We start from the raw sequence: 11,776 nt of genomic DNA, 5'->3' as shown, positions 1-11,776 counted from the left end.
ATGTCCCAGTCTTTTAGCACAAATATGTTATTTAGAGATCACTATTTTTAGAAATGCCACTGCTCATAATAAAAGAACAAAAAACATTTTGTACCAGAAAATAAAGAATAAAAGAATAGTTGTATTGCATAGCTGCAGAGAATTAATTCACGATCCCTTGTTTGGCACCCTGCCGATATTGTCAATTCAAATGCATCTTCCCAAGCCTGAGTTGTCTTTCACTAGAAAGCATCTTGGCGAAACGGATGAGTTCTTCTTCATTTGTCCCTGCCATTTGTACTGCTTCATACATGCCAGATTCTAAGTTCACCCTCGATACTGGTTTCTTTAGCAGTTCTTTGCCAATTTGAACAAGCTTCAACAAATTCTCCTTGGAAGATACATCTACAGATGCCGTGTCGCCCATCAAAGTATCATCCTACAAACCGACCAAATAGTTCAATCGCATCCATCAGATCAATAAGACACTTAAAATGAAATTCCTTTAATATATTCCTTTTAGTTCCTTGAATGTTGTTATTTACCTGTATCCGAAGGTAGTTGCTCTCACAATGCAATGCTTGGAATATGACGGAGGCATGGATGTCCACCATATCAGAACTAGCTTGACTAAAACTATCAATCAATGGTGTCATGCCACTGTTGTATAGCCATCCAAGCACACCCCACTTGGACGCCATGGATGCGTCAAATTTCTCTTCTTGCTTGGATGATCCAGTCCCCAAAGAGAGAACCAGAAATTTTCCATAGTCGGCTGGCTTAATTGGAAAGAAGTCATCATTTTGTTTGAAACTTTCTTTCGTAACTTCATTCAAGGCCAATAATGTCTGTTCCCAGTCATTTAAGATGATTATAATCGAAGCATTAGTTTTTCTTCTGCAGAAATTAAGAATTGAAATGGTGTTCATGCATGAGATGACTTACTGGATTATTTGCAGCAATCCCTCCGTCAATGAGATTAAAGCTTCGGGACTTCCTGTTGAAGTCTTTGGTTTGAAAATAGTGTGCAGGAAGATATGTCGGGGCCGCAGAAGTACTTATGCATATATCTGACAGAAGATATGTCGGGGCCGCAGAAGTACTTATGCATATATCTCTACATCTCTAAATTCAGTATGTTTAAAGAGCTTGGACTGTGTCTCCCCATCCTTACCCATTCTTAGGAAAAATCTTTGGACAATTTTCAAGGTAGAAGTCATTGATTTCCTTCGCTGCGAAGAGAGGACGATTATTCTCATCTGGAGCAGCGAGCATGGCGGTCACCAACCCACCAGTGCTTGTTCCAGCAACAACATCAAAGTAATCCGCAATTCTCACATCCTCTCCATCAAGCTCCTGCAGCCAAATGCATGTTATTGTTGCTTTCCGAGGAAGAACATTGCAACTATAGCTACAGAATTTTTTTATCTAATGAATGGAATAGGATTGTCCTACCTGAAGCTTGGATTCGAGGAAGGCAAGGATAGTTCCAGGGATGATGCCTCTCACTCCCCCACCATCTATGCTTAGCACTGTAACCATCCTTCCAAGGGAAGGAGGAGACCTTGCCCAATTGTAGCTTCCCCTAAGTCTTCAACTCCCTTTCAGAGTCGAAGAGGAACTAGACTGCCATTAGGAGTATGTTTTTAGCTATTTCCGTGCAAAGCACATGCCGGGCTAGGTTGGTGGTGTTAGGTTTAGGCTTGGTCAAGATGGACCGGGCCTCACAATCTCAGTTGTAGGGTGCTCATAGTCTCTCCACATTAAACAACCAAATATAGCTAAGGCAAACGAGTTTTCAGATGCAAGTAAGTTAAACAGATACATGCAAATACATATAAGTCAAACAAACACTTGAAAATATTAATACAACATTTCTTGCAGTTGCAACAACTTTTACGTGCTATTAGAAATGCAGCATACCAAATGACCCTAACTTCAATTGTCAAAAGAGACATAAGCTCAGTTGTGTAGGTGTCATGCCACATGGTTACAAGACTAAGAGACTATATGGATCGTCGAGAATCAAGGCCTAATTGGAAATTCATTCAACAATATAAAAGTTACCCAAAGCTATGAACAAGTACAAAGTTAAGAGATATTAAGTACAAGCATGACTTTCCCTCTCCTTAGGATAGACTTTGGACCAATACTTATAGTTAGGGTCCTCTTTCATATAATTCTTCATCCTTCTAGCTTTGCCATCAAAGTTCCATTTATTTCAAATGGTCTAACAATGTTATAGCATTCTTCTTTTTCTCATGCTTGACCAATATCGATGGTTTGAATGACCATCAACAAAATGGTTCTCATAGTAGATTCAACAGTAAATGCAAAACTAGTTTTTTTTTTTTTTTTCTAAATTCATGCATCCCAAAAGCTCTAGTTTTGGTATCTCCTGCAATCAACACCTCAAGTTGGAAACTAAAGTTCCAATTTTTTTTTCTTTATCTCAGTAGAAGTTTCACTTATCATTAATTCATCAACTTAAGGAAAAGTCTTCTTGAGCAATAGATGCAAGTAAACGATCTCTCTTCATTTGGATTAGCAATTAGATACAATTCTTTTATTAAAACAAAGAAATCACACACATACACACGCACATATACCTTTCATAAGCGGGGACAGAATGAAACGACCATAATAAAGACGCTTACTGTCTACTCTTGATTCAACAAATTTCCACCGTAGTGTTCGAGTGGATCCTACTACTTCCTCTCGAACCATACTATAATAATACTTATTATAATATTTGATCAGATCATTGAATCATTTATTTCTCTTGAAATCTGTTTCATTCTTATTTCTACACACGTCTTTTTTTAGGAGGTCGACACCCGTGGCATAGGTGTTACATCACGTACTAAACTTAATAGTATACCACTTCTACGAATGGCTCATCATGCTGCATCTCTTCCGAGATCAGGGCCTTTTATCATAACTTCTGCCTGTTGCATACCCTAGTCAACTACTGTACGAATAGCATTGGAGCTAAGGTCCAAAATATGGAATAAACAAGTGTTTCCATGACTCTACCGTTCGGCAAAAACGGTGGTTTGCCGACGCTTTTTGCCGACGCTTTAAAGCGTCGGCAAATATCTATTTGCCGACGCTATAAAGCGTCGAAAAAACCCATCGTGGCACGTAGGTTCGGCCTAGGCCGACGGTTTTTACCGACGCTTTAAAGCGTCGGGAAATGTAATTATTTTAAAAAAAATAAAAATATCAAACTTTATAAATTTACATATATTATAAAACACACATTATACAATATGAACCAAACATTCAAATTACATTGATATTGACACAAACATTCAGATCATTCGAAATATTTATATTATCATATCTGATTAAATTTACATAAAAAGTTATGAATTACAATGTACTTTTACATATCAAACTCCATAAAAAACAATCTATAAAGTATCAGGGACGGGAATTACAATGCCATTTTAGACGAACTCCCCGCAGAGAAATACCAAGATGCTTGCCCGTGCCGCCACTGCAATGAACGCCAAGAACTGCACTGACTTGAGCTTGCTGCCTTTGTTTGTAGAGAACCTTGAAGATTGAAAGTAACAGTAGACTTGGCCGAATCACTCGCTGACCAGATTACATGCAATAAGACTGGATGGCTTTGAAGGCTTTAGCATCCTGCACTCTGGCTTTGGATATTAAAAAAGTAATCATCTGCTAACTATATGTGACTAGTAATTCACTAGTCAATTTGGAACAGTTTTTCTTTAAGAGTAATTCACAAGTATTGTTGCTCTAACAGACTCTGATATCCAGTCAATTTGGAATGAAGAAGCACCTTCTTTAAGCTTCAGGTCGTTCACTGTTTTATCCAAACAGCTACCTTATCAAAAAATTTTTTTTTACCTCATTCCTGTTTTGGCGTCTCAGTGCTAGTTTCGTAGCTTGCAACTTCTAGGTGACCCTAACAGCTGGAGAACCAGAACTATTTCCCCTCCATGCATCAAATCCTACATCCATGAAGCTTCATGTTCCGTCCAAATCTTCTCAAAATGAAATGGTGTTTGACCTTTTTGTCTTACGAATCTGCGAAAATTGACAATGGACAATGATCTGAATTGGCTCTTCGTAGATGCTTCAACATAGTTTCAGGGTAGATATAAGAAATTATCTTCTACAGGCTGCAGAGGAGCTGGGACACCAAGATAGGAGACTCGCTAATTAGACAACTGAAATTCATGTCTAGTTTTAATAAATAAAATATTGTCTAGAAATTCATGTGGTAATTCAAATTTGATATATTTCTTGAGAACATATTCGTTTGTTGCCCATATTCATTTGGCCCTGCTTAAACTAGAAGACTGTTAAGTGTTTTTCCCTACCTAAGCAATGTGGTAGCCCAATGTGTTTATAAACATTATATTCTTGATGTTTGCATTGATATGTATAGCGGGGAAACAAAAGTTGCCAATTATTCAAATCTGACCTACCTAATCACAAACAATTACATTTAAACATGATACATCCATAAGGTGTTCATGGGGCATCCAGGAGTTTCCACCTACCCTGGTATCCTAGCATCAAGTTGATAACTTGCATTAAGCTGAACAACTAGAATTTTAATGAATGTGAATATCCCTACATCCTTATCCACTGAAGATCTGACCCCCCTCCTGTACCTAATAGCCCACCAACATGAGAGAGAATATAAAAAGCCCTATGTTTCTTACCTTTCCCACAAACCAAACAGGAGTAGCTCTTCCTGTTGCAAATTAATTCTTTATTCACTGAATCCTAGTGAATCTTGACATAATTTGAGGGGGTAACCTGTGCTAATTACAAGCAGATTCTACCTGACCAAGAAGCCAGACCGCTAAGTGAGCACAAATGACAACCTAAAGTATGCCATGCCAACCTAGATCCTTGTAGAACATCTCAAGTTGCTAGAGTATCATTATCACAACAATCACAGTGATGCTGGTCTCCAATCTTGTTTCCAATTCAACACCTGTGCACAAAATCAAAAGAAAAACAAACAAATAAAGAACAAATCATGAGGGCGGAAAACCCTAGAACAAAACCAAAGATCTTACCTCCCGATTTAGCAGAGGATACGTCCTAGGAGACACAACTATCGAGAAAACCGAGATAAATTAAAGGCCCTCTCCCCTTCTTCTTGCAGCCATTATTGGAACATCGACGAACAAATAAGAAATCGAGTATTCAGAAAAAAGACATCTTATTGTTTTTCAATCATGCAGAAACATGTGAATATCCAGATAGATTGAAGGAAAGCAGGAGGAAGAAGGGTACAAGGGGACCTGCTGCTGGTGTCGAGCGAGCTTGCGGCATTGGGTCTTGAGGGAGAGGATGGCATGATCCACGTTCGTGATCTTGGGTTTCTTCACAAATATATTCCCCATCTCTGCACCTCTCTAGATAAGCCCCAAACCCTAATCCTTGCTCTCCTGTCACAAAAAGAGAGGGGTAAGGGAAATCCAAGGAAGGAAGGAGAGAAGACGAGCTTCCTTTTACGGCTCCTCTCTTGTCTTTTTTTCTTTTGGCTTCGCTGCCCGCCGCTTCTCTCCCTCTCCGTCGGGGTTCCGGAAGCGAAGTGGATCAAGAACGGATCCAAATAAAACGAGGGTTTCAGTTCGAGTTTTTACCCCGTGGTACTAGCCCGCCTTGCTCATTGGCACGATGTCTCCCGGCCTGTAAGCGAGCGAGATCGAGAGTAGAGACGAGATCCAGAAGAAGAAGAGGCAACAAACTGAAAAAGCTCTTCGATCGCTGGCCATGGCCAAGACTCGGACCCGAGCTTTTGGGGGGAGGAAAAGAAAGGAGGAGAGGAGGTCGCTCGGCGCCGGAGAGGAGGATGAAGGACGGGACAAGGGTCGGCGCCGGAGACGAGGGAGGAGTGGACAAGGGTCGGCTAGCTCTATTAGGCCTTGATCGATCGAGGATAGAGGGAGAAGGGGGGCGGCCGCGGGTTTTGATAAGATTTGGTTTTCAACGATGCGCATAAGCATCGTCTTATCCCAAATCTATGACGACGCTAATAAGCGTCGTAATAGGCCGACGCTTTTTACAAGCGTCGGCTATTTTTGGCAGTAGTTCGGAAATTGCCGACGCTTGTTCCAAGCGTCGGCAAAAAAGCGTCGTTAAAACCCCTATTTCCTGTAGTGGCAGTTCTTTGCCCATTTGAACAAGCTTCAACAAATTCTCCTTGGAAGATACATCTACAGATGCCGTGTCGCCCATCAAAGTATCATCCTACAAACCGACCAAATAGTTCAATCGCATCCATCAGATCAATAAGACACTTAAAATGAAATTCCTTTAATATATTCCTTTTAGTCGCTTGAATGTTGTTATTTACCTGTATCCGAAGGTAGTTGCTCTCACAATGCAATGCTTGGAATATGACGGAGGCATGGATGTCCACCATATCAGAACTAGCTTGACTAAAACTATCAATCAATGGTGTCATGCCACTGTTGTATAGCCATCCAAGCACACCCCACTTGGACGCCATGGATGCGTCAAATTTCTCTTCTTGCTTGGATGATCCAGTCCCCAAAGAGAGAACCAGAAATTTTCCATAGTCGGCTGGCTTAATTGGAAAGAAGTCATCATTTTGTTTGAAACTTTCTTTCGTAACTTCATTCAAGGCCAATAATGTCTGTTCCCAGTCATTTAAGATGATTATAATCGAAGCATTAGTTTTTCTTCTGCAGAAATTAAGAATTGAAATGGTGTTCATGCATGAGATGACTTACTGGATTATTTGCAGCAATCCCCCCATCAATGAGATTAAAGCTTCGGGACTTCCCGTTGAAGTCTTTGGTTTGAAAATAGTGTGCAGGAAGATATGTCGGGGCCGCAGAAGTACTTATGCATATATCTGACAGAAGAGCATCCTTTGAAACTTTCTTCTTAGTCTGTAGAAAAGGGGAGAAAGGTAAAATTAACTTTAAGCTTTGTATCAAGAGGAAGAAAGAGAGTTCGTGCCAAATTTAAATAGTTTTTTCAGGAGGGGAAAAATAGTACCTCAAAGGTGGAGAAGATGGTAGGCTGGAGAAGCTTGATGTCAAAAGTGGGAATAACTATATTTGTTAAAGTCTGATGGAGCCTAATCCCACCAAGCAATTGCTTGACTTTGGAGTGTAGATACTTGCCATCGTACTTTGGTCCCGTGATGCTACCCAATAAGCTCTTCACTGATCCCAAAATTCCATTGCTGCATGGAGATGTATCATGAAGCTAACATAAGAAGGCATCTATAAATTCTTGTCATAGAGAAATCATACAAATTTTCATTCAAGTCCTTAATTGCCTCGCTCTTTAATTTTTGACCTGTTTATGTGCATGTATCTCAGTCTGGAGTTTCAGGGGCAAATCAAAACTGATCTCTTTTTTTGTTGTAGCTCTATGCTTAAGTATGACTGGAACCACTTCTCTACATCTCTAAATTCAGTATGTTTAATGAGTTTGGACTGTGTCTTCCCATCCTTACCCATTCTTAGGAAAAATCTTTGGACAATTTTCAAGGTAGAAGTCATTGATTTCCTTCGCTGCGAAGAGAGGACGATTATTCTCATCTGGAGCAGCGAGCATGGCGGTCACCAACCCACCAGTGCTTGTTCCAGCAACAACATCAAAGTAATCCGCAATTCTCACATCCTCTCCATCAAGCTCCTGCAGCCAAACGCATGTTATTGTTGCTTTCCGAGGAAGAACATTGCAGCTATACCTACAGAATTTTTTTATCTAATGAATGGAATAGGATTGTCCTACCTGAAGCTTGGATTCGAGGAAGGCAAGGATAGTTCCAGGGATGATGCCTCTCACTCCCCCACCATCTATGCTTAGCACTGTAATTAACCATCCTTCCAAGGGAAGGAGGAGACCTTGGCGTGGCGGTGCCATTGCTGACAGTTGAAAGGCTCAAGCTGTGGGAACCCATGAGGCTTTGGCTAGTATTAATACCGAGGCCTGTGGAATTCAGGACTTGAAACAAAGTTAGGTTTGTGCAATTCAGGATGGGGAACTAAGGAATGCTCAATAGCTTCAGTTATCATATGATGAAGAACCCATTTCTCGAAGTATTTATAGGCAAGAAAGGAGAGGAAAAGGTGACAGTTGAAATCAGTTGATCCAAGAATATGGTAAATGTGAAGACCCACATTTGAGTTGGGCCGGCCTTTGAACAAGGGCGGCCCAACACGTACAAGGGGGAGGGAGTCTCCCGATTGAAATGCCTCCCTCCCCTGTTTCGGAAGTATTTCCCCTCCTCCCGAATCCACCGGAAGAGAGGTAATAGGGTGATAAATCCTACCAAATCAGGAAGATCTCCCCTCTCTCCTCCCCTAGGGCATCAACCGAGGGCCTACACACACACACACAAAAAAAAAAAAAAAGAGAGAGAAGGGAGATTGGGTTTTACCTTGCCGCGGGAGGAACCGGAGCGGTCGCCGTCGATCCGGCCGGGAGGAGCTCGCCGGAGGCAAGGTGAGCACCATCTCCTTCTTCTCCTTCGTCTTTGGCTATTATTTCCTTGGGGATGTGGCCGGGAAGCCGCCGGGCTGATGGGGAAGCCGCCGGGCTGATGGGGAAGCCGCCGGGCTGATGGGGAAGCCGAGCCTCTGTTCGGCCTTCTCCCCTTCCGTTCCGGCCGGCCGTCGCCGGGTGTGGCACCACCATGGGGCGTCGCCGGCCATGGGCTGCCGGCTGCCAAGCATTCTCCTCCTTTCCGTCGGGAAGGAGGAAGGAAGAGGGAGAGAGGGAGAGAACCAACTCTCTCTCTCTCTCTTCTTTGTTGTTTTATTTACGGGAAGAAGAAGGAAGAGAGGGAGAGAGAGAGAGAGAGCCGACTCTCTCTCTTCTTTGTTATTTTATCTTCTCCCTCTAGATGCTGTCTCTTATTAGCCTGTTTTCTCTCTAGTTTAATTCAGGAAGATCATGAATTGTTGGATAGTCTTGGAATACTAGATTTTAGAGGACCCTTTAGAGGATTAAACAGGGGTCCTGGATTATCATATATCTTGAGTAAATTTTAATGATGATTTGGTTCTGTAGGGGAACAATCTGTTGGACGAGAGGACGTTGAGCGGGATTCTATGCATTCCGGTTCTTTATCGCCGTGAAGGCGGGTGATTGGTTGTCTAAATTTTCAACAAAGGTAAGGATCCTTGTACGTCAATCCTGCATGATATAATATTTTTATACTTAGATATGTATGATATGCCATAATCCAGATAAATCAAAATTAGTTTTATATTAAATTATATTTTGATCGTGTCGGCTTGTGGTTGATATTATGATCGTATTCGCTTGTGGTTGGTATTATGATGGATGCATGCATGCGCATAACTTACACCTACATAATTGGACTGATGGATGTGGTGCTCTAAACTAACCATGCGATATTGGTTGCCCCGTCATGGGCTGGAAACGTGATCGTGGTTAGTTTAAAGTCGGAAATAAATGTAAAGAAATTGATGTGTGGATGTAAACTGGATTGTATGTAAAGGGACTTTGGGTTTATCTTGTTATTATGGCAGGCTCCGTCACAGGCTGAAAAATGTGGTACTTTGGTAGGCCCCCTCACAGGCTAGAAATGTGGAACTATAATATGCAGGCCCCGCCACAGGCTGAAAATGTGATACTTTGGCAGGCCCCCTCACAGGCTAGAAATGTGGAACTATAATGTGTAGGCCCCGCCACAGGCTCAAAATGTGATACTTTGGTAGGCCCCATCACAGGCTAGAAATGTGGAACTATATTGTGCAGGCCCTGCCACAGGCTGAAAATGTGATAATTTGGTTGCCCCACTACAGGCTGAGAAATGTGACCGAGATTTGACCCAAAGTCGGAAAGATAATTAATCCGGATCAAGTTAAAGAAAAGGCATTGAAACTATAATACAGGTTTATAAGCTATCCTATGCTATATCATTATTGTGTGGCTGGACTTTTATTGATGTTTTATGTACATATTTATATTGATTATTTGAGGTTTGATAGCCAGTTTATGACTTCATGATATGTGCATCGACTTGTCGTGATTTTAGATTTATATTATTATTGTGTTGGTGTGGATGTATAGAGATTCTTACTGGGCTGTAAAGCTCATCCCCTTTTCTTCTTTCTTTTTATCAGAGTTGCAGGATGCTTAGATTTGGATGGGATGGGCGCAGAGTGCAAGTATCAGAGCTAGTTAGTTTGTTTGTACTTCTTTGATGTCGATGAACATTTGAAGATCTTGTAATTGAACTAATTTGTTTATTTGGACATGTTGGACTGCTCTACTTGAATTACTAGATTAATTGTGGATTTATTGGAATTTTGTTAATCATAGGCCTTGCATGATCTTTAAGGCACTGCTCTAGGGCTCATGCGGCCGGTCGCGTACCGAACCCAGGTGCTGGGTTCGGGGCGTGACAGAGTGGTATCAGAGCTTAAGGTTTAGGTATCCTAAGGTTTAGGTTCAGACGAGTGTGAGTGGGGGAAAAATATCTAATGACTTATTAAAGTACCCTCTAGATACATTTTCTTTGCAATCTTGAAATGTTAAAAGTAACTTGTGTAGGTTGATATGGCACGAGGGAGTGGACGTGGGCGTAATAGGAGGCCGACTCACTTTGCCGATGGCTCCGCTGCTTGGACGCCCTCCGAACAACAAGAAGGTGCTCCACCCTCGCCGGCCAGGAGCATGCACCCGCAGGAACAGCACGTCAACCCTATTGGTAGTGCTTTGGAAATGGGAACCCCGGAAACTCCAAGGACAGGAACCTCGGGTGAGCCTGGAATTCAGCCTAATGAACCACTGAGTGCTTCTCAGATGATGCAAACAATGATGCAACAACAAGCTACTTCCCGTTCAGACATGATGAGAATGATGGAGATGCAACAACGCTTCATGGAACAGCAGCAACAATTTATGCAGCAACAGTTACAACATCAGCAGCAGCAGGTGACTCCTCAGTATCTACAGGGGGCTACAAGTCGACAAGAGCATCATGTCAGTTTGGCAGAATTCAAAAAGTTTGCACCTTCAGTTTTTAAAGGCACTTCTGACCCTTTAGAGGCTGAGACTTGGCTGAATGAAATGGAAAAAGTTTTCAATGCCCTGAGATGCCCTGATGAGGATAGGGTCACTTTTGTTGCCCAGAGATGGTCACCCAAGAGGGGGGTGAATTGGGTGTTTTAAAACTTTTTGCCTAATTAAGAGTAAAACATGCAAATGTATGAACTAAAGTAAAGATAGAGAGATGAGAAGAGTCAATCACAAACACAAGGTTTTATAGTGGTTCGGAGCTTCCACTGCTCCTACATCCACTCCCCAAAGCACCTTTGGGAATTTCCACTATAATCCAAGATTACAGTCCGGTAGTTTTGCGAGTGCACTACCCAACTCGTTGTTTTACACCGGGCTAACAACGAACCCTAAAACCCCCAATTTAACCTAGGCTTGGGACGCCTTTCCCTTGTTCCAAGTCCCTTGACTGGAACAAGCACAATATTGAAGGAGTTTTACAAACAATTAGAAAGCTCTAAATAAGCAAATATGACAATGATAAACAATAGAACCCGGAAGAATCCTTTTGCTGTTGGAAGCATGGGAAATGGTGATTCTTCCGATATGGATTGCGTAGGTTTGAGTGTGAGCTTTGAATCCCGGGCGGAAGAGAGTAGTTGAGCTTGAAATCACTTGGAAAGCTTGAAAGCACTTGATTTCTTCACTTGAATGCACTAACTCCCTTGAACCTCTTTTTCTTTCTTCTCTCTTGAATGATTTTGCTTTGGGTTGGTAAAAAGTT

The 11,776-nt window shown here is 41.8% G+C and overlaps 1 long non-coding RNA gene and 2 pseudogenes across 1 annotated transcript; 1 reads left to right on the top strand and 2 right to left on the bottom strand.

Annotated features, from left to right (window-relative positions):
* Positions 1–38: 38 nt before the first annotated feature.
* On the bottom strand, positions 39–1,967 carry LOC120105635 (annotated as a pseudogene).
* Positions 1,968–3,297: 1,330 nt separating this feature from the next.
* Positions 3,298–8,559, bottom strand: LOC120105640 (annotated as a pseudogene).
* On the top strand, positions 8,261–10,282 carry LOC120105641. Its single transcript, XR_005507992.1, has 3 exons — positions 8,261–8,466; positions 9,034–9,136; positions 10,116–10,282. It is a non-coding gene; the product is annotated as an uncharacterized LOC120105641 (long non-coding RNA).
* The last annotated feature ends 1,494 nt before the right edge of the window (positions 10,283–11,776 follow it).

Source organism: Phoenix dactylifera, unplaced genomic scaffold (assembly GCF_009389715.1).
Source record: "Phoenix dactylifera cultivar Barhee BC4 unplaced genomic scaffold, palm_55x_up_171113_PBpolish2nd_filt_p 000332F, whole genome shotgun sequence".
NCBI lineage: Eukaryota > Viridiplantae > Streptophyta > Magnoliopsida > Arecales > Arecaceae > Phoenix > Phoenix dactylifera.
The sequence above is the reverse complement of the archived record's forward strand: the minus strand, read 5'-3'. Positions and strand labels throughout refer to the sequence as shown.